Source organism: Lissotriton helveticus, chromosome 10 (genome assembly GCF_964261635.1).
Source record: "Lissotriton helveticus chromosome 10, aLisHel1.1, whole genome shotgun sequence".
Taxonomy (NCBI): Eukaryota; Metazoa; Chordata; class Amphibia; order Caudata; family Salamandridae; genus Lissotriton; species Lissotriton helveticus.
The window spans coordinates 1,092,251,666-1,092,273,070 of record NC_136071.1 but is presented as its reverse complement, the minus strand read 5'-3'; the positions used below and the strand labels follow the sequence as shown (position 1 = coordinate 1,092,273,070).

Here is a 21,405-nt window from a genome sequence, read left to right as displayed (position 1 = left end):
GCCGGCACACAGAGAACCTGATCAAGGTTGAGGATGTAGTTAAGATAGTGATGCAAGTGGACATGACAGCAAATAAGGAGAGCCGAGCCACCGCCGAGCCAGGGGTCTGGCTTGATGCCAAGAAGAGCCAAAGCAGGTGCCGAGCCCTCAAAATATTGGCTATGTAATTTACACTACAAATGTTGCATAAAAATATGAAAGATTTTAAAATTAAAATAAATAAATAAAAACCCGTTTCGGTTTAGCACATTTTTCATCACTGCATTGAGTGATAGTCGTTGGAAAGGATAGTTTGTAAATATGAATTTAGGAACATTCATAAGCTGACATCCTGCCTAAATGATGAAGATGACATTCATGAACCAAAAGGCAAATCAATTGTCTTGAGGCCGTTGCTTAAGGGCAATATTATACTTTTTAATGGATCAACATTATAGTCCATCAGCGATCTGGTCAATCAAATCACAGGGGTTACACGGCAGCAACATAGTTGTGTTAACTACCACTAAATGAGGCATGTAACCAGTTGTATCTACCTGGTACTTATGCAGTCATGAAATAAACTAAGGGGCATATTAATCAATGTGTTGAGTTGCCCTTGTGCCATGCAAGAGGGCGCTAGGATGATGCAACACTAGAGTAAGATATATCAAGATACGCAAGGATGGCGACGGGGAAGCAGGGAGGAAAACAGACAATACACATAAAAAAAAATACAAAGACCTTACTGCCGCCCGATGCTCTTTTTTGTGTCCTCGTCGCCGCAGGCTCTGACTGCGCTGTCATCGGCTGGCTCGAGCAGAAAGGGAAGGACTTCCGCCCTGGTGCAACGTGAAACCAGCCATTCCTGGAGCTGTGCAGGCAGCGCAGCACTCATTTTGAGGCCGAAGGCCTGTGGCTGTAATCCCTTGGCTGTTTCTCAGCCTTGGAATTGCAGGCTCTGAAGTGCGCAGGTAAGATTGGTTGGCTGTAAACTGCCGGCCAAACTGACCTGCACTCTGGCCGGGGGCTGAATTACTAGCACAATTGCACTGCTCGTTCCCGCCCCCTTGGACACAGTAATAAAATGGTATTTATTACCATTTTATTGATGTGTGTGCTTGCTGCACTCGCAGCAGGCGGGGTGATGCTCCTCCGCCATAATGGAAGAGCTGGCGCTGAGGCTACGCCTCCCCAATAGAGTCGCAATGAAAAGAAATATCTTTATTTCTCCTTGCTGTTTCCTCTCTAAGGGGCATATTATCAAGACAGGTGATAAAATTATCGCCGCTTTAGCAGCAGAAAACTGCCGCTAATACGGCGATAATGGGCTTGATAATATGCTCTATGGAATTCCAATTGAAGCCCATGTTAGATGTGAACCTCAACCTCAAACATATCATCACCCCTACCTGGACCTTTATTATCAACAGCTCCCTTGCCACCGGTTGTGTCCGCAACTCATTGCAACTAGGCCAAATCACCCCCATTATCAAAAATCCTTTGGCAGACCCAAACGACCTCAATAACCTTCGTCCCATCTCCAACCTTCCCCTTCTTTCTAAAGCCCTGGAAAAATGTGTTCTTCTCCAACTAGAGAGACACATTGAACACTTTAACTTACTAGACCCCTTCCAATCTGGCTTAAGGATGCAGCACTGAAACCGCCATGCTAAACATTGTTGATGACATCCACCACTCACTCGACAATGGTGAATCTAGCCTTCTGATCCTCCTTGATCTCTCTGCAGCGTTTGATACTGTTAACCACTCTACTCTACTCAATGTTCTTAGAGATCGATTCGGCCTAAATGGTATGACACACAAATGGTTCGTCTCATACCTACAACACCGTTCTCAACAAATAAAAATCCAAAATTGCCTATCTAACCCTACCTCCATCTCCTTAGGAGTTCCGCAAGGATCCATCCTCTCTCCCTCTCTCTTTAACCTTTTCATGGAACCCCTCACACTCATTCTTAAACAAGCCGGGATCAACTACCATCTCTATGCCGATGACACCCAACTGTATTATAAGATTAAAACTCATGCTGACATCCTTCACCTCAACAACACTCTCATCAAGATTGAAGCCTGGTTCCACACTAACCACCTCAAACTCAACCCTAAAAAAACTGAAATAATTCTTTTTTCCCCTAAAAACAACCAGCTCCCTATTCAGAATTGGATCTCTGACCTTAACGCCCTTAACTGCTCCTTATCTTTGTCCTCCTCAGTCAAATCACTAGGTATCTCACTTGACGACCTCCTAACCCTCAAGACACACATCAATAATTCTGCCAAAGGAGCCCTCTTCACTCTCCGCCACCTTAAGAAAATCAAGCCCTTCATCCCTATCGATGATTTCAAACTAGCAGTCCAATCCCTTGTTCTTTCTCGCATCGACTATGGCAATGCCATTCTCACCGGAATTCCCAAGATCCACCTCGCACCGCTTAAATCTGTGCTGTACCTTGCAGCTAGGCTTACCTCTGACTGCAAGCGATTCGACCACATCTCCCCTACCCTTAAAATCCTTAAATGGCTCCCCATTGAAGGTAGATCCACGTACAAAACAGCCTGCATTACACACAAAATTCTCCATCAGAATACACCGACCTACCTCGCTAACAAACTCACAAAAGACGGTTGCTCCCGTTCCTTGAGAAGCACAAACACCTTCCTTCTTATCCCCCCCCTTCAAAAAAAGAAAACCACCCAGTCTCGGTCCTTTTCCGGCAACGCTCCATGCATTTGGAATGCCCTTCCAACTGACCTTCGTTGCAACCCTTCCTACCCTTGCTTCAAAAAAGAACTCAAACTACATCTCCTCAATAAATATTGGGGACCATAATCCATATCTGCTATCTTCCACTGGCCACTTCTGTCCGACCTCAGATACATCTGCCTCCCTTCTTTTCAGCCTTACTTTGCCCTTCCTCCTCGTCACTTCCACCTCCCTGTTTACCACCTTCACTCCTCCCTGCACCCCACCTTCCCTTGTCCTCCGTCTGCCCTCATTTCTGCCCCTCCTGCTCTCGTCCTTACAAACCCAATTCTGACCACCAACCTCCCTATCCTCCTCTGCAATTTTCAATGTATGCCTGGTTATTTTTGATTATCACATCTCCCACTTTTCGGTGTTCTTATTTCCCATATTTATCATTTTGAAATATGTCTGGCGGAGACTTATATGTTGTTTATACTCATTTATGCTATGTATGACCCATGTCTTACTGACCTTCTTGTCTCAAAAATGTAAAGCGCTCTGATGCCCCTGGGTCCAGCCAGCGCTATATAAAACCTCTAAATAAATAAATAAATAAATGTGAAGGACATCTAACATGGGCTTCAATTGGAATTCCATAGAGCATAATATCAAGTCCATTATCGCCGTTTTAGCGGCAGTTTTCTGTCGCTAAAGCTGCGATAATTTTATTGCCTGTCTTGATAATATGCCCCTAGATGTGCGGCTTTCTGTGCAGGAAGGTGCCCTTTCCTGCACAAAAATAATCCTGCCCAAATACAGGCCCCATCTCACCATGTCACAAGGTCGCTAGACAGCCTAAAGTACGCCAGCGCAAGGAAAGGAATGCGCCGTATAATGTTAAATACAGGACATTCTTTCCCTTTCCTGCAGCGGAGCGCAGCAAGGTGGCTTGTTGTGCCGCGTGAAAGTTTGATAAATGTGCCCCTAAATCTCAACTTCCTTTTCATCCTGGCCTCTTAGACTGAAGAAAACAAGAGCACAACATCAAATAATCCTTGAAGACTTTGCTTCCTCTGAGTGCACCGACAAAGAGCATAATGCTTTCCCTCTTAAGGGTCCCTGCCATGCCTGATGCTGGTGCCACAAACCACATCTGGCAGAAGAAAGACGTGGCAGGCACCACGCCCACGGGGGGTCCATCTAGCCCGAGGGAGTCCTGCGGCTTAGCCTGATATGTTTGTTTTTCTTTTGTCTGATCCACTGATGTTTGACTCTTCAGTTGGTTTCAAGTTTAGGCCATCAGCACTTCTTTTGGCTAGAGCTATCCTGTGCTTTTATGCACCCCGTGTCTTAAATGGGGCCATTGTAAGGCACAAGGAATGCACGGGAAACCATGCCCATGCCACTATGCGGATACACATTTTTCATTCACAGAATGGTGTTCAATGAAACCATGTCAGAGTCTGGTAAGTTATTTATGCCTGTGTTGACATATGTTCTTTATAAATACATATATGTTTAAGAAAGTACATGAACACTTCTATTTGAAAACATCAGGTTGCAAATTTGGGAAACTGACCAGATGTCATTATTCATTAATATTTTTTAAAAGGGCATCTGCATTCCGGGGCAAATGCTGTATTTTGCAAGAGGCGTTATGGCATCAGTTAACACCTTAGTTTATTGTGTTCGGGTGTGCCACCTGTAGTCTGGAGGCTTGCATCCAGTTAACAAACAGGCACTGGCAAAGCCCACAAGTTTGATGTTTACAATCCAGTGCTGACAGAAGCAACATAATTGCCTGCTAGAGCGCAAAATAACAAGGATTGCTTTGACTATATAATGCAAGGATGGGATTAAATATTACACTTGTGATGACAGGGAGGACTATTCAGGTGTAAAATAGTTCATCCTGCACTCCAGTGGACACAGAAGGATATCCTGAAACAGCCAATAGAAAGAAGGTGAAACTAAAATACTCCTGGCGGATGATCCAAGATGTGGGTGCCAATGCCTAAAGCCAATGAGCGACGGTTTCGGACACAAAAAAGCCAATGAGTGAAGGACGCTTAACCACAGAATACAATATGTTTGACATGAATGGTGCAAGTGCCATGCACCATACTATACATCAAAACTAAAAAGAAAAAAATGATCTTCAACCAGCCCATGCACTAACTGCAATAGCTCTCAAATGTGCTGTGCACGGCTCAGCTCAAAAATATGCGGCAGCTCTTTACCCAGTGAGTCCTGCTTGCATGCAGGTGCCTACCCGTCTTTGAGTGCAGCCTTGAGGGTCCCAGGCATGGTGGGTGCAGTTTCAGACTGCATCTCAGGGGACAGCAGTCAGGGTACTCATCACAGATACTGCATCTGTGCTGCACCCTTCCAAAGGGGAACCCCCTGAGTGTCACTGGGGCCCCCTTTGCCCCCTTCCAAACAGAACTCTTGGGGACATTCTGTATACGCCATACCTCTGAGGTGTCACACATTCCCCCTGGCCGGAAGGGGCTTTATACCTGTTCATTTGCTTCAATAATTAGGGGCATCCACAACAGTAAGTGGATTTTCTCGTTTACCCCGGCGACGTCTGGAGCAAATGGCAATTGTGCATATACTAACTTTGCGTCTGTCAAATGGTTATTACAGAAGATGCAGAACAAACAGAGGTGGCCCCCTCTCTAGCACCTATTAGCCTATAAAGTGCAGAATCAGGCAGAAGCACCTTTTGTGGTCCAAAGACAAATTGACTTATTTGGCCCCAAATTAACTATCTAATTATATATATCATACAGCAGAAACAGAGGAGAACCCAACCCAATCTAGTGCCCCGAAGCCCTCCTTAGCTCTCCGAAAAGTGGAATTCCTATAGGGTGTTTGCATGTTGCTCAAGAACTTTATCGGTGTGATCCCTGACCTTCATTATGGGTAGTTTCATGCTTGCGGCTGTTTTTCTGCATGTAAATTGTTCCCCGTTGGGAATTAGGCTAGATTTCGAAGTCACTTTCACTACTTTGTGCACCATTATAGTATACAATCACTTGAGGCGAAACACTATTTACACAGTAAATACATTATTGAGTCACCCCAAATTCAGTGCTTAATTTGTACAGGTGCTTTCAGGTAGTGGGCACTGGCACACGGTTTAGCTATCAGAAACATATATCTATCAGAAACTTGTAATCTGCATTATTATCTGTATACATTGCATATATGTTATACTCTTTTATGTGTATATGTATTGTTTTCAGGTGATATCCCTCGCCCTCTCTTTTCCTTCTGTTTTTATTAAACTTGTCATTGCATTTTATTTCAACTGCTTGTAGTTAATTAACAGCAAATAACTTGTGTTTGTATATACATTTATCCTCAATTTTTTGACTCTGTGTTGAAACGTGTGGAGATATTCTGCTAAAAGTGGAACTATCCACATATTGTAAATAGCGCTGATGTCCCCTGAGCGTAGTTTGTGCAATATAAAGCTTCAAACGCTAAAAATGGAGAAAATAAATTCCTATTGTTTCTCCAGATTCTAGAATGCATTTTTTTTCCTGGTGGCACAATTATCAGTTAGCCACTATTATATGTGGGATCTTTTGTTTTACACAGCAAATGTTTCTTTCTCTTGGGAGCATGAATGTCTTTACAGCCACCGAGGAATAAATGGTCCTTGATACAGCACCAGACTGTTATTGTCTTTTTCAACGAGTTTCTAGTCCGAACTCATCCTCAAACCTGTTTTTTTCCCAACACTTTGAGGCAGATTAGAAAAGTCCGCCCGCCACCCTAGCGGTGCTGGGACCGGCCGCCAGTAGTGCGGCGGTCCCGCACCAACAATTAGGATGCCACCGCGGCGGTGGCATCCTCCATTCCCAGCATTGTGGCGGGCGCCCGCCACAATGCTGGGAATGCACTGTGTGCATTATCATGCACAAGGTGACAGGCACCGCGAGGTGCCTGCCACCAATGTCCATGACAATGCAGGGAGGTACCATAGGTACCCACCGAGTGCACCCCCCACCCCCGAACACCCTGGGTGCCCGCAACATGCCGCCATAGCCAGAATCGCCTGCCTTCCCATAGCGGAGTCTCCGCCATGGAAAGGCAGTTCACTGCCACGATGATAATATGGATTCAGGCACCGCCAGCATATTCCTGGGCTTTTCCGCCAGTTAGGCAATCGGGCAGATTGCCTACTGGTGGAAAACCGGCAGATGGTCTTCCCATCTGCCGGGGTCCCCCTGGCCATCGTAATGTGGCGGGGGGATAAAGTCATGCGGGCGGAGGAGTTTAGCGGGTGGATTGCCACTGCCATACAGGCGGTGGCGATCCACCCGCTATTGTAATGACCCCCTTAATGTGCATAAATGGTACACGGACGGAATAAAGAGCCTTGCAGCTAACTGGATTTTCTTAAATTTTTTTGACGTTTTATTTTCACATGTTTTTGCCACTGCTCAATATATTAACACCCCATTAAACATGTTTCGGAACATCTCGTGCTTCTTCATGTTACACAAGGCTAATCTGATCTTTGTCCAGAGGAAGTGTGATGTGTAGGTATTTGTTTTCAAAAAGCTGGGAAAATGCATTTTAAATGATTTATTGTCCCTATCACTAAAACGTGTTAGCGCCTTTCTTTGTGCATAATTTTGACTCAAAGTTCGCAAATGATGCTCGACAACAATTCACAACATTTAAATAATGTGAAGCACAATATGCTCTACAAGAAAGATAGGGAGTGGTTAAGTTTCCCAACCACAAAAGTTTATTAAAAGTTAAAAGGTTACGGTAGGTAAATCATCAAGTTCTTGTAAATCAATAAATGAATGCATTAGTCAATATGAAGTTCAAATCAATCAGTCATATAAGCAAGAGGACGAATTATCATAAAGTCACCTTAAAAGGAACAGTTAAGTAATTCAGTTCTCCCAAAAGGAGAGTACTCTAAATCTCCCACTGTGCTCAGAAGCATTCTGCACTCAAAATTTCTCGTCAGAAGCTTAAACATTTGCTACTTACATATGGTTTCCATAAAAAAATGTAAGCAGCTTATCTAAGCTAATAATTATCAGCAACAAAACAAAATACATTGGGCCACCCTGTACCTAGCAGGTGTGCAGTTGCAGTCAATTAAGACATCCTACAGTTATCACGTAAAAAACATTTCATAGAAGAGAGAAAGCAAAGACACATTGTATATGTTAATTGGGACTTCAGCTTCTAGAAATAAAATACACATGCTTCAGGAAACAAGATGGCAACCAAACGTTAGCCATTTTACAAAGAAGGCCTACATTTGTTATGGTCTAAACGTGAATCATACACAATTAATAGTGTTTGCGTGTTTTTGCATGTTCATGGTGATAAAATGCAAAACATTTAATATGGAAAAACAATGTCACATGTATTATGGAGGTTTTTACTTCCAAATCTACTTGGATGTTCTGCTGTGTTCGCGCTGGGAACTTAGAAACTATTTCTAGCTTCTATAATTAGGATGCTTTCATGCAAATGGGTGAGGGGGCATTCTAGATTATATATTCTCATGCCTTGATTGCACTGAATCATTTATAAGACTGTAATCACCAAAAAATCCTTGAACCTCGGGATAAGTGTTCTATCATGGGCAGAATTCGTAGCAGCAGTGGAGTCACAGACAGCCTGGAAATCACACGCTGCAGAAAGTCAAGAACTGCAAAAAAGGGAGAGCCAGAAAACCAATCTTCACCACACATGCATAGTGTGAAAGATCAGAGCTAATTCAAATGGGGACATCATGACCTCCTGAGCCAAGACTACTATTGGGTCCAAAGTCTCCCATCCACTGTAGGTGCAGGAACCCCACCCCAAAGGTCTTAACTTGTCCTACATTGCTCCTTGTGTAAACAGTCTCTGCATTGTGCCACCTGTAGTAAAGTTGCACTGTACTTTGCCGTCATTAGCTTGTTGCACCTGCAGTGAATCACCACTCACAGAAGTCCCCACATTACAAATAAAGCCCCAGTTTTATGGTATTTATGTTTCAAACTTTTCTGCCTGTAATTATCAATTTTTAGCTAATTTTATCTGTGCCTATACTTATTTTCTTAGCTCATAATATGCTAATAAATTAATGCATCTAGCAACCCTGTCCTCCTGTTTACATCTGGCCACGCACAATTGAAAGATGAGCAGGAAAGTGCATGTAAAGGAGTCCCACCCAGAAGCAGATAGACTATAAGAAAGAAACAAACAACTTCCCTAACTCAAGTACCCAAAAGTGACAGGAAGGGCTAGAAACCTATAAGGACACCTGAGCTCTTAATATCAATCCTTGATGGTAAATTGATTGATTTTAAGTCACACCAGACGAAGCTATTGAGAAGATATTGAGAATTGACAAGCAAGTGAGTTGAGTGTCTGCTGTAGAGATTGGTATATACTCTGTAGGTCAGAGGTTAAACTCTTGGTGGCGCCAAGTTAGCATTTAATCTTTTCAAGGCCGGAACATGAATACTATTTTGTTCTCCACTGGTTATATCTGTTATTATAAACATGGATTTTTCAGATCCTGCTTCCTGGCAGTGCAATCTCAATACTGCGCACATTTTTAGTGCCATTGAGTAAGCTCAGTAAAACAAGCAGTAGCAAAGCCAGTAGATCTGGCGCTAGTTGGCAGCCTTTTTTTTGCCTTTGCCAGTGCTGGTTTTATTTAGTCATTCTTTTTGTAAAATGTTATTATTCAGTGAGCCATTAGACACTGCCAAATAAATGCCTAAAAGCAAAAATATGTTTGGGTCTCAAAAAGCTCACATTGCAATAGCAGCCTTTGACAGTAAGGAAATTACTGTGAGGCTTAGTATGATGTCGGGACCACCCGACCTTAGGTCAGCTGTTCCAACCGCAGTATTAGGCATTCTACAATGGAAGCTTGTGAGGCAGGCGGAATAGGCCTGTAGTACAAGTGTGCATTTTGGGATGTATGTTTACAAACATCATGGTGCTGTGCCTGCCACACTGTGCAGGGATGTTTGGGGGGCACCATAGGTGCCCCTCAGGCCCCATAGTGGAGGGACAGGGGGGAAGGGAGCCCTGCTAGGGGCCCCCAAAGACACTTTCCAACATGGAAAGTCTGCTGGAAAGTCCCATAAAAATCCTGATGGCGGAGTTGAGCCTGGCTCCGCCGTTATTAGTGGATTATGGTGGGTTGTGATGCACCGACGGGCGCCTTGATCCCTTCGAAGCAACACGGATGGTCCTTCCCCCTGATGCCTATGCCCGTCACATCATAACGCTGTGGGTGTACCATAGGGGCAGAAGTCGGTGGGCCCGACACCAACGTATCATTGGTGTTAGACCCACTGACATCATAATCACCCCGTGTAGGAGTGAATGTGCTTCTTGTAACAGAGCAGAATTCCCAATAGCTGAAGTGGGCTGACCAACCATATTGTGTGCTGTAGTGGATGGAAGACAAATGTGATTGACACAACAACAGACCAATGGTGAAGGGGGCTAGCTGCAAGCCCTTTTAGGTCAATATATTATATAAATATCATTTTTGTGAAGTCTAAATATCTCGGTGATTCCAGAGAGCAAGAAATGATATGAGCAGAAAGGTATTAATGTTGGTTTATGAGAACCAGAGCCATGTCTCTGAATATAAATCAGATTCATTGGTTGTCCTGAAAATCTGACATGGCTCTAGTTCTTGTTGAACAGTTGGGTGCTACATAGTACTGTCAATTTAACCCCTGCTGTGGTGGGGGGCAGGGGGGCGCGCACAGCGCCCGCATGCTCGTCATGAGGCACGGCGCTCCTGTGCTCATGGCGAGCTGAGCTCGTCACAGGTGCATTGGCTCCCGTGGAACGTTCAGCACAGGAGGGGAATTCTCCCCGCACCTGAGCGTTCCACGGGCCATGACGAGCTGAGCTCGTCATGAGCACCGGAGCGCCGTGGCTCATGACAAGCTCAGCTCGTCATGAGCATGGGAGGGGTTAATAAATGGTCCCTGGAATATGATATAAATCATGAGCTGTAATCTATTTTTGAGAAAGATAATTTTTGGTTAGTGCACATGGAGTTTAGAAACCTACAAAAACCTTTGGCCAGGGCACTCATGATTCCACAGTAAATCCTCAGTAGAACTAATCACAAGTTTTATTGGCTGTAGGCCATGTAAACATGCAATGATACTGTAAGTTCCAGACCAGGACATACAAATAGCAGATTACAACTTCAAAGCAGTACAAATGAGCTGACATTTAACGAAGAAATTTATTCGCAGACTTTGTCAATGAAGATGGAGTCATAAACTAAATGAATGCGCAAACCTCTGTGCTTTATGGCATATTGAACTGTTTAGATAGCATTAGAGGAAAACTTGAAAAAGGTTCCAGTGAGAAGCAGGTGACCCTCCAATATTGGGAACAGCAGGACTGTGCCTCAGTAGGATACATTTGTTGTATAAAGAAATTAGGATATTTCTTGACATGCGAATGATTATGGAAGGGTCACCGTGCAAGACAATAGCCAGCAGTAAGCTTGTGTGATGCTACCAACCCCAGTAAACCATTTACAAATTGTTTTTATTGGATCCAGTGGTGGCATATGGGCCTATGATGCAATATACTCAGTAGAGCATCTACTGCTTTAATACAAACATCAATTGAGATCATTGTACATGAATAATCAGCTGTGTGCACCAGGAATCCTTAGTAGGTCAATACATTTCCAGAGTAACCATGCCAGCAGAAGATCCAGGAGTACCTGTATGCAAAAGGTGAACTGGAATTTCCACTAGGCTGGCAACTGGTGGCTTGTCAGTAACACTTGTCTGCTTGGAAATCTTCCTTTTATCCAAAGCCGGGTCCACCTCTTCTGTGTAGTTTTTGGTATGATAGATGTAAGATATTGATTTCTTAAGTGGGGTGGGTGGTAGTTCACCACAAATAATAAAGCTACTAACCTGCTAGGTCCAAGCAAAGGGTTCAGTAATTTAAAACTGCTCAACCACTGTATTTAACTCCTTCCCCTCCTTCCATGTTCATGACGAGCTCAGCTCGTCATGAGGCACAGTTGCGCTGTGCTCATGACGAGCTGAGCTCGTCATGACACGCGCTGCGCTTACACGCGGGGCTAATTCCCCCGCTGTGCTGAGCGTTCCGATAAACGGGCGTGGTCATTACAAGCTCAGCTCGTCATGAGCACAGCACCACCGTGCAGCGTGACGAGCAGAGCTAGTCACAAGCACCGTGGCGCTGCGCGTGCACTCCCTCCCCCCAGCTCCGTGGGGGAATTAGCCCGGCGGCGAAGGAGCTAACAGAGCAGAAATGCTTAACGTAGAGAAAATGTGTGAGGCATTTAGAAGTACCAAAACCGTTATAAAGTGAAAAACACATCACAACAAAAGTCCACACCAATGTATAGGACTAGAGAGATTTGTTTTTTAATTAAATAACACCAAAATGCCCAACATCGACTATGGGATAAGAGATATGATTTGTTTAAGATTTAAGAGAAAATGTGCTAAAAAAAAAGTAAAGCACCAAATAGAAAGTTCTTTTTCCAGGTAACTAGAACCTAGGCACTATTTCAAGCCAATCATTGTGGATTGTGGGTCAAATAGACCCAGGAGGTTCAACAAGGCCAATGTTTTTATATTCTTCTTTTTTACCTTTTGATTTAAGGACGTAGGGCCAGATGTAGGTAAATCATATTTACAGATTCTTAAATACCGAATTTTACCGATTCGGTATTTATGAATCGGTAAATATGAATGGGTGAGATGTAGGTAATTTTTTATGTGGAAATACCGAATCGGAAACATTCGGTATTTACCGATTCGGTAAATACCGAATCGGTATTCCCTATTGATTCCTATGGGCTGTGAAGCCCATAGGAATCAATGAGAAATACCGAATCGGTATTTACCGAATCGGTAAATACCGAATGTTGCAAGGTGCAGGGGGTGTCACTTTGACACCCTCTAGCACCCCGAATTCAAGCACGTGTGACATGTGGCACACAGACATGCCCTAGGGGAAGGTCTGTGTGTCACATGGCATAGGTGTGCATGCACACATGTACATGCACACCTGGATTCGGTATTTTACCACCCAATTGGATTGGGTGGTAAAATACCGAATCTGTAAGGCCTTTGTGACTCAGAAGAGTCCCACCTACATTTGGATTTACCGAATCGGTACAATTACCGATTTGGTATTTTACAGAATCGGTAAATTTACAGAATCGGTAAATTTACCGATTCTGTAAAATAAGGCCCCCTACATACCGAAAACCCATTTACCGGTCGGTAACGGCCGAAATCGGCCGTTACCGATCGGTAAATGGCCACCTACATCTGGCCCCTATTTATTTCCAGAGTGACAGAGTAATGTACTATATACTCCATTGCCCTGGTGAAGAGACCACCGTCCAGATTTATAAATGACCACCAAGCTGGAGATCATTTATAAATCCTTGCCAGGAACCACCTGTCAATGCATTTCTCTGTTTGATGCAAGACTACGCCATGCCAACGGAGCTTCATTGTACTTCATTTTTAAAAAGAAAATCCTGAAAGGGGATTTTCTATTTGAAAATAAAAAAGTCAATGCTCCCCACTCCAATGGAATTCTCTCCCATGGTGAGGGGGCATTTAGCAGTTTTCACTGCCCTTACCGTCAGGGTTTTCCGGGTGGTGACGGGAAGTGAAGCTCACCTCACCTGTATGTCCACCCATCTAAATCAGGCGGGTGCATTTACAGGTCTGTCACCAATGGGCTTCACTCCACAGGGCTGTCGTAGGGGTTTAATTACAGCTCAGACAGAGTAGTCTCCGCCATCATTAGACCTTTGGTCTGCATATGCAGACCATTATCTTGGCGGTAAGCATACTCCTTTGCTATGACGATGGAATATGATTATTGCCAAGATATAAATCGCACCCTTAGTTTCGGAATTGGAAGTCAGAATCAACCAGTGGGGCAAGCTAGCAGACTATATTCGATGAAGTCCCTCTGAAAAAAAATCAAAGATGTGCAAAATCAAAGATGTAAGATAGACTCCAATGCAAGTTTCACAAAAACCAGCAAAGTAATCCTTTTCTTTTTCTTTTAGCAAGTCTGAAATTGGATGTAGTGTCTGGTTGTCCAACAGCTTATTAGCTGTACACTGACCAGTTATATATAAGAAAAGTACTATCTTATCTTCTGAGGTTCCTCTGAGCATTGCCATTGAGACCTTTTGCCAATTGGCTTCATGCCTTACTTCCTCACAGGAATAAGCTATTGGATAGAATCTCCCACCTAGTGAGGAAACATATTTCTTTGAGATACTGTTTAGGATTAGTTTGTTGTGGAAGGTTGGCTGCTTGTCGTGTTTGGGCTGATTGGAAACAGGGCAATGTGACATGTGATTATCATGTCCAGTAGCCATGGCAGCTCGCAGGACGCTGGTGCATGCCCTTGTAACGTCGCGCCTGGATTACGGCAATTTGTTGTATCTGGGGGCGACGGGAAAGGGCATAAACCGCCTCCAGGTGCTGCAAAATGCAGCGGCACGCCTGGTTTTGAGGCTCCCCAAGAGGTCTCCCTCTAAAGCAGCGCTTCAGGCATTACACTGGCTCCCGGTTGCGAAAAGGGTAGAGTTCAAAGCTCTCTCTACTTGTCACCGCATTCTGAGCGGTAAAGCTCCGGCTCCGCTGCAGACTCTGGTGGCCTGGTATGAGCCTACGCGCAGTCTGCGCTCCTCCCGCACTGGGCTACTGAAGGTTCCAAGAGTAAGGAAAGCTCGTATGGGAGGGAGGTCCTTCAGGTACCTTGCGCCTAAGCATTGGAATGCCTTGCCTCTGGATCTACGGCTGGAACCGTCCGAGACCTTGTTCAGAAAAAGGCTAAAAACTCACTTATACAGCAGGTAGACGTTTTGTGGGTGGTTAGGGCTTCTATTTCCACTTACCATAGCGCGGGGACACGCCGGTGCGCGTAACCAGGCGCTCTACAAATGTCCAAATAATAATAATAATAATTCATCCCATCTTCTCAGTTATGTCCCACGTTTGCAGTGCCTGCCTTGTGTGAGCTGTCTCACCAGGCTCATCCGGCGTAAAAAGCCAATATCCTGCTTTTTGTGGCTTAGGGAGAGTGGGTGAATTTATGAAGCACATAGACCCCCTTAATGTGCTGATCATCCCTCTGGTGGATGTGAGAGCAAAGGCTTAGGAAGCCTTAAGCGTACCTGTGGGTACATGTTGTGCCCATCTCAATGTTGATAATTGTACTACTGAATACTGGCACCCAGAATATCGAGGTACAAGAATATCAAGAACAGACAATCGAAGGACAAAATATTGAACGGTGAGAGCATACATAGTATAGATTTACTATACCTAATACAATAGCAACGTACCTTGAAGATATATATAGCATATATATGGAGCTTTGTACAGACAATCTAGAGTTTTTTTTACCTGTCAGTATTTTTTGGATATTGTGTCCTCGATATTCAGGTGCACACTCATCAAAGTGGGTGTCCTGCAAAAAACATCTTCAGAAACCTCTTTATATTTAGACATGAAAATAAGGACAAAGCTGAAATCTGGAAGTAAGGTGCCTGGAAACAGCAGGGGAGAAGCCCTAGAACAGCAGGGTGGCTGTCTGAAAGCTTTAATGGAATATAAGTATGAATGTTATACATTTTAGATTTTTACTCTTAAAGTTCAGCAATTGTAGGTTTAGATGGGCAGGTCTGATTGTTACTTGCCAGTATAGTCACATATACAAGTTAGAGATTTAATTCATCTGGTTTGTGTATATACAGACAAACTTTGAAAGACGCAGAGTTTCTAATACACTGTCACACAACCAGATAGGCTTTAAATTATTTTCATGCAGATACTGATAATAAGATTTGCAAAACGTGGTGATGTTTTTAATTAATTTAGCAAAACATCAGAAAAATAAGACAGTCAGTTAGACATTATTTATATTGTATTCTAATAGGGTCGATTTACAGATTTCTTATTCAGAATTTTAACGGTTTGCATTACCTAAACTATTACTATTTTTAATTCAGCCCAGCACTAGCCCAGCTGAATTAATGGACATTCAGTCCGACAGCTAAAATTGTATGTTACCACGAGACAGATTACTCTCCCAAGTTTGTTATAGTTTACTCACCCAAACGTGGTATAGGATCATCTTCATCTAACAAATGTAATAAAAACCTAGGACATATTCCGAAGTCAGGGTAGGGCAAGGCAGATCCCAGAGTAGCTTTTTCTGATTTATGATGCTATTATACCACATTTTGATGGCAAGATGCTTCTAACTGAGAGTTGATGAGCACCTCTTCTGCTTCTACCTCTGACTGAGGAAACATCTTACCATACCATTTAGTCTCAAGTGCTGTCCTTGTTCTTACATTATGATTAGGGCTTCCGGTTTTATGGTATTTATTTTTTAACATTTCTATCGGTGTTTATTCACAAAGCAGCGTTAAATCACGTTAAGTGGCTTAACGCGGCTTAACGCTGCCTTGTGAATAGGGCCCCCTTCATGCTGTTTTTAGCGTGAAAGGGGCGTGCAGTGGGTGTGGCGGTGGGCGTTCCACCGCAACTCCCATTGAGTTTGACGCTACCTCCTATTCACAAGGGCAGCATAAATAGGAGAAATGCTTTGTTTCTCCTCATTTTTGGCTTTGCAAAATGCCATGGTTTGTTTATGTACAGGAAGGTGTTCCTTCCTGTACATAAACAAACCTTTTTTTAAAATGCTGTTTTGTAACTTACATGTGTGCTGCATGAAGCAGCACACATATAAGTTACAAACTGGCATTTAAGGTTTCTTTATGTGCAGGAAGTGACCCTTTCCTGTACGTAAACAAACCTTCCTGCTTGCAGACACCCTTGCACTCTGGTTCAAGTGTGCCTGCGTTGGCACTAAGATGTGAAACTTAGCATCATCGCAGGGGGAGATGCGAGGCTGCACCATATCCTTGAGTATAGAGTGCAGCCTCGCGTTTTCGAAGTGGCGGAGAGAGGCGTTAAGCCAAGTAGGCTAACGCCTCTCTCCGCCACTTCCTTGAGAATATGGCCCTAACGTTTTTTAGCTATCTTATTGGTATTTTTCCATACTTATTTTGTGTTTTGAGAATATATATAGTCGTAAAATGGTATTATTCCACATTTATTTAATTGATAAGCATGTACTCATACTTTGGTGCCTGTCATATTATAACAAAGTAATTAGCCATATACAACCAAACACTATACCCACAAGTAAATATTAACATTGTATATGCTAAGTATTTAAGGAAATTTCATCCTATTTTTTACCTCCCCATGCTGTCTATCTGCTCAGTTGTTGGCCTGGAAGTTATGAACAACAGCGAGGGCAGTCACTCAAAGAAGTACAATATTCTGCATTTTTTTTGTATTTAAAAATAAATACAGATAGGAAACACATGGATTTCTGTCTGTATTTATCTGTAAAAAACGGAAAACCTAGAACCCTAATTATGACTACAATAAAGATGTTTGAAAAGATAAAACCTCCCCAAAAAAAATTCGAACACGCCCAGGAAAATAGGGGGCCCGATATACAAAGGGAATTACAACTCATAAAGATATGGATGCGGTGTCTCCAAACTCAAGACGAAATCTCTGCACTAAGCACTGCGGTGCGGAGATTCCACCTAAGTGTGAATATTCCACCATGAGAGTGGCGACTCCGCACTCGGGACGGAATCCCCGTGCTGAGCAGTGTGGTGCGGAGATTCCACCTCAGTGTGGACATTCCACCATGAGAGCGGCGACTCCGCACTCGGGACGGACTCCCCGTGCTGAGCAGTGTGGTGCGGAGATTCCACCTGAGTGTGGACATTCCACCATGAGAGCGGCGACTCCGCACTCGGGACAGAATCCCCGTGCTGAGCAGTGTGGTGCGGAGATTCCACCTGAGTGTGGACATTCCACCATGAGAGCGGAGACTCAGCACTCGCAACTTTACAGGTCATAAGTTCCTTCGTGAATCGGGCCAACAGTATCCAGTCACAAAGGTGTATTTCTCTGCACACATAGAGTAAAATTGGCCTGACTCACTACACCACAACAAATAGCAATATTTTTCTAAACGATATTTAGGACACAATATATTGGTCATGCGGTATTTAGGCCACAATATTCTGGTACCATAAGGCAAAATATCACACCTGTTACAAAATTGAGGCATGGACTAAATGTCACATTGATGCAAATTAACTTATGAGAAAATTAACTGCCCTATTCAACCATAGTTTATGCAAGCTAACCTCAGATTTCTTTATGACCATATGGGTTACTCATTGGGCACTATACCCCAAGGGGGTTTGATGGAAAGTGTGCGCTGTACTATAGCCTACCCCCTACCTTCTTCTGCAAGGCAGTCAAAGGCTTGTATATTGTGCAATGGGTCTCACTTCAACTAATGAAAGAAGGGCCAACATGAAAAGCTTGTAATTCCTGCCAGATTTGAAATAGTGTCTGATTTGAATTGTATGATAATTGCATTTATTTAGAACATACTACCGCTATGAGGACTTGAAGCGCCTTGCAGCAAATAGCACGCTACTCCGGACTCCAGAAACTGATATAGTTTGGTAGTAAATTATTGTTTTATTTTTGCTTCTTCCCTTCATTATATGTTAATTGGGTTATGTCTGTGCTCAAAATATCTTCATTATCTGAAGTTTTATGAAATAGATTAATAGTGCTAAAAATAATAGAGGTAATGCAGGTCATTAAAGGGAAAGAATGATATGTGGGTCAACGACTTGAGAAAGAGTGAGCTTTGAGTCAGAAGCATTACACAGTATGCAGAGGGTGGATGGCAGTCAGCATGGGTTTTGTAGGGAGTGTTTTTAAATATAAATATACTCAAATAGATGTACATACCCATACATATACACATACATGTACAAACAGTATTTCCAAATCTAGATATACCTATATCTGTAATGAATAAATATACATACATGGCATGTGCAGAAACATGCAAAGTGTATGCACGCAAACAGATATATTATTGTAGTGGGAGCTGTGTGTGCTCTTTCCATGAAACTGGGTCCATGGAAGTCTCTGGGTGTTTGTGTTGGTGGTTGTTAGAACTGGGGTTCTCTAGTTGGCAGAGGAAGGTACCACTGTCCAAATAGGGACCCTTGCTTCTAGTCAGGGTAAGGAGGAAACCCTCTGAGAGAACCCCTGCTCACCCCCTTGGTAGCTTGGCACGAGCAGTCAAGGCTTATCAAAGGCAATGTGTAAAGTATTTGTACCAACACTCACAGTAACACAGTGAAACCACCACAAACTGACTCCACAACAGTTTAGAAAAATAAAGGTATTTAATCTAAACTACACAAGACCAAAATGACAAAAATCCAACATACACAGTTCCAGAATATGGTTACAAAAGAGTTCTTAGGGTTAGCGTTAAAATAATCCACAGTTTGCGTCACGTTTTGCCAAGAGTACCTTTCAATGCGAAAAAAGTCCCAAAACAGAAGCTGGTGCGGTGAAAAACAAGCGATGCGTCACTCCTGAGACCTTGAGGAGGCGATGCGACAACCCCGCTGGACTTAGTGGGCGTGTTGCGACGAATCCGGTCTGTATGGGGAGGGAGGCGATACCTTGTATGGATTCCGGTGCTGAGGTTCTGTAGGAAAATGCTCGCAAAGGCACGATGCGACGATCTTTAGGGACTGCGATGATCTCCGGGGCGATGATGCGCGGCTCAGCTGCACTCGCAGCTCCTTGAGGAGATAGCTCTGCGACGACTCTCGCAGCGACGTGATGTGGTGATCTCACCCAGCGGCGACAGGCTCTGCGACGATATTCGCAGCGACGGAAATCTTCCCGCAAACGAAGGATGCGACGTCTTCAGGCAGCGGCGACAGGCGCTGCGATGATCTCGGTCTTCGAAGCGGCGGGAATTTTCTCGCTCTGCCGGGGATGCGATAAACTTGCAAAAAGTTCCTTAAAAGCTTGGTTTCCAGCTTCCCAACACAGGTACAACTTCCAGAGGCACCACAACTGGCCCAAGCACTCTAGGAAGGACAGAACTCTCTCAGCAGAGTTCAGGGAAGCTGGGGTGAGGTCATTTTGTTCCTGGGACACAGGATTTAAAAACCACCTTAACTAAAAGATGTGTTATTAAATTCTGAGTTCAGGGATACCAGACTTTTATATCCTACCTTGCTCCTATGGGAAGATATGCTGATAGCCACCGTAGCCAGCATTCCCCATGATAGCCTATGGTCAAGGTAGCCTTACAATAGTGAAAAACGAAAATGGCTGTAAATCACTACCAGAGCATGTCACCTGCACTAGTACATGCTCTACCTTTCACAAACATTGCACCCTGCCCAAGGGGGTACCTTGGGTCTTCCATAGGGGTGACTAATGTGCACAGAAAGGGAAGGGTTAGGCCTGGTCAGTGGGGACACTGACCAGGAGGACATGGCAGTTCGCAGACTGCACACAGGCACTGCGGTGGCAGGCCTGAGATACCATTTTAGGGCTAGTCATGTGGGTGGCACAATCAGTGCTGCAGGCCCACTAGTAGCATTTGTATCACCAGCCCTGGCACACTCAGTGCACTTTACTAGGGACTTCTAGGTGATACAAATATGCCAATCATGGATAACCAATTACAATAACAATTTATACAGAGAGCATATGCACTTTAGCACTGATCAGCAGTGGTAAAGTGCCCAGAGTCCTATTGCCAACAACCACAGGTCAGGAAAAATAAGGGAGGAAGAAGCAAAACGTTTGGGGATAACCCTGCAGAAAGGGCCATTTCCAACAGTGGTTTCCTCTGGGATGGATTTGTTCTTCTGTGACTGGAGTTCCATCTTCTGGGCTACGTAAGCTGCAAGGTCCCACTTTTTCTATCTTGTTCTTGCTTCTGCATTAAGTTGTTTGTTGGTGAGCCTTATGGTGAAGTAGGAATGAGTCAGCTTTTAATCAGAATTCTGACGGTCATATAGTTCTCAGTAGACATTATCTTTGCTGGTAACAAGTTCCACAATTTGGCTGCTTGTTCCTTCAGATCTTCCCTCCTCACATCTGTCCTTCTCACCCTTATCACATCCCTGGTTCTTTCTGCCACTTCCTCCCTGTCTCTGTCATTACCTCCTAAACAAGTGAATGGGGAAATTAGAGAGCAAAGCCTCTTGATTTGATCAAATATATAATCAAACTTCTATGTCTATGACACGTTTAAGAAACTTTAAGAAAAATCAATAAAAATGAGTTAGCAAAAAAATCCAAAAGCAAGAATGTGTGTATCTTTTTAGAAACGTGTGCTTCCTCTACTCTTTCAGTCACAATTGAGTCCAGAAGCAGCCCACAGATGTTGAGCATCTGCCAGCACTGGACTCGGAGAGCCCAGCAGGGGGCACTGAAGAGGCTCACGGTGAATGAGCAGAGGGCAACAGGCCCTCCCTCTGTCTATGTTTGCTTCACAATGTTTAACATAGGTTGTTTTAACTAAGAGGGACTTGCAGCTTTTATTCAAAAGAAAAGGCATTGAAGTGGAAGCAGGAGGTCCAAACATCTGGAGGCCGGTTACATAAACAGGCTCAGAGTTCTTCATCCTGTGCTGGAAAGTGGTAAACATTACTCACACTAGGCAGTCAACTGAACAATCAATCATGGGACCTTGAGTGAGGCACATACTGTAGACAGACTCCA

General features: G+C 43.8%; 1 protein-coding gene across 1 annotated transcript in view; it reads left to right on the top strand.

The window, feature by feature from the left end:
- Positions 1 to 21,405, top strand: part of NHSL2 (NHS like 2) — a 1,069,731-nt gene that overhangs the window by 121,141 nt on the left and 927,185 nt on the right. The window lies entirely within an intron of this gene.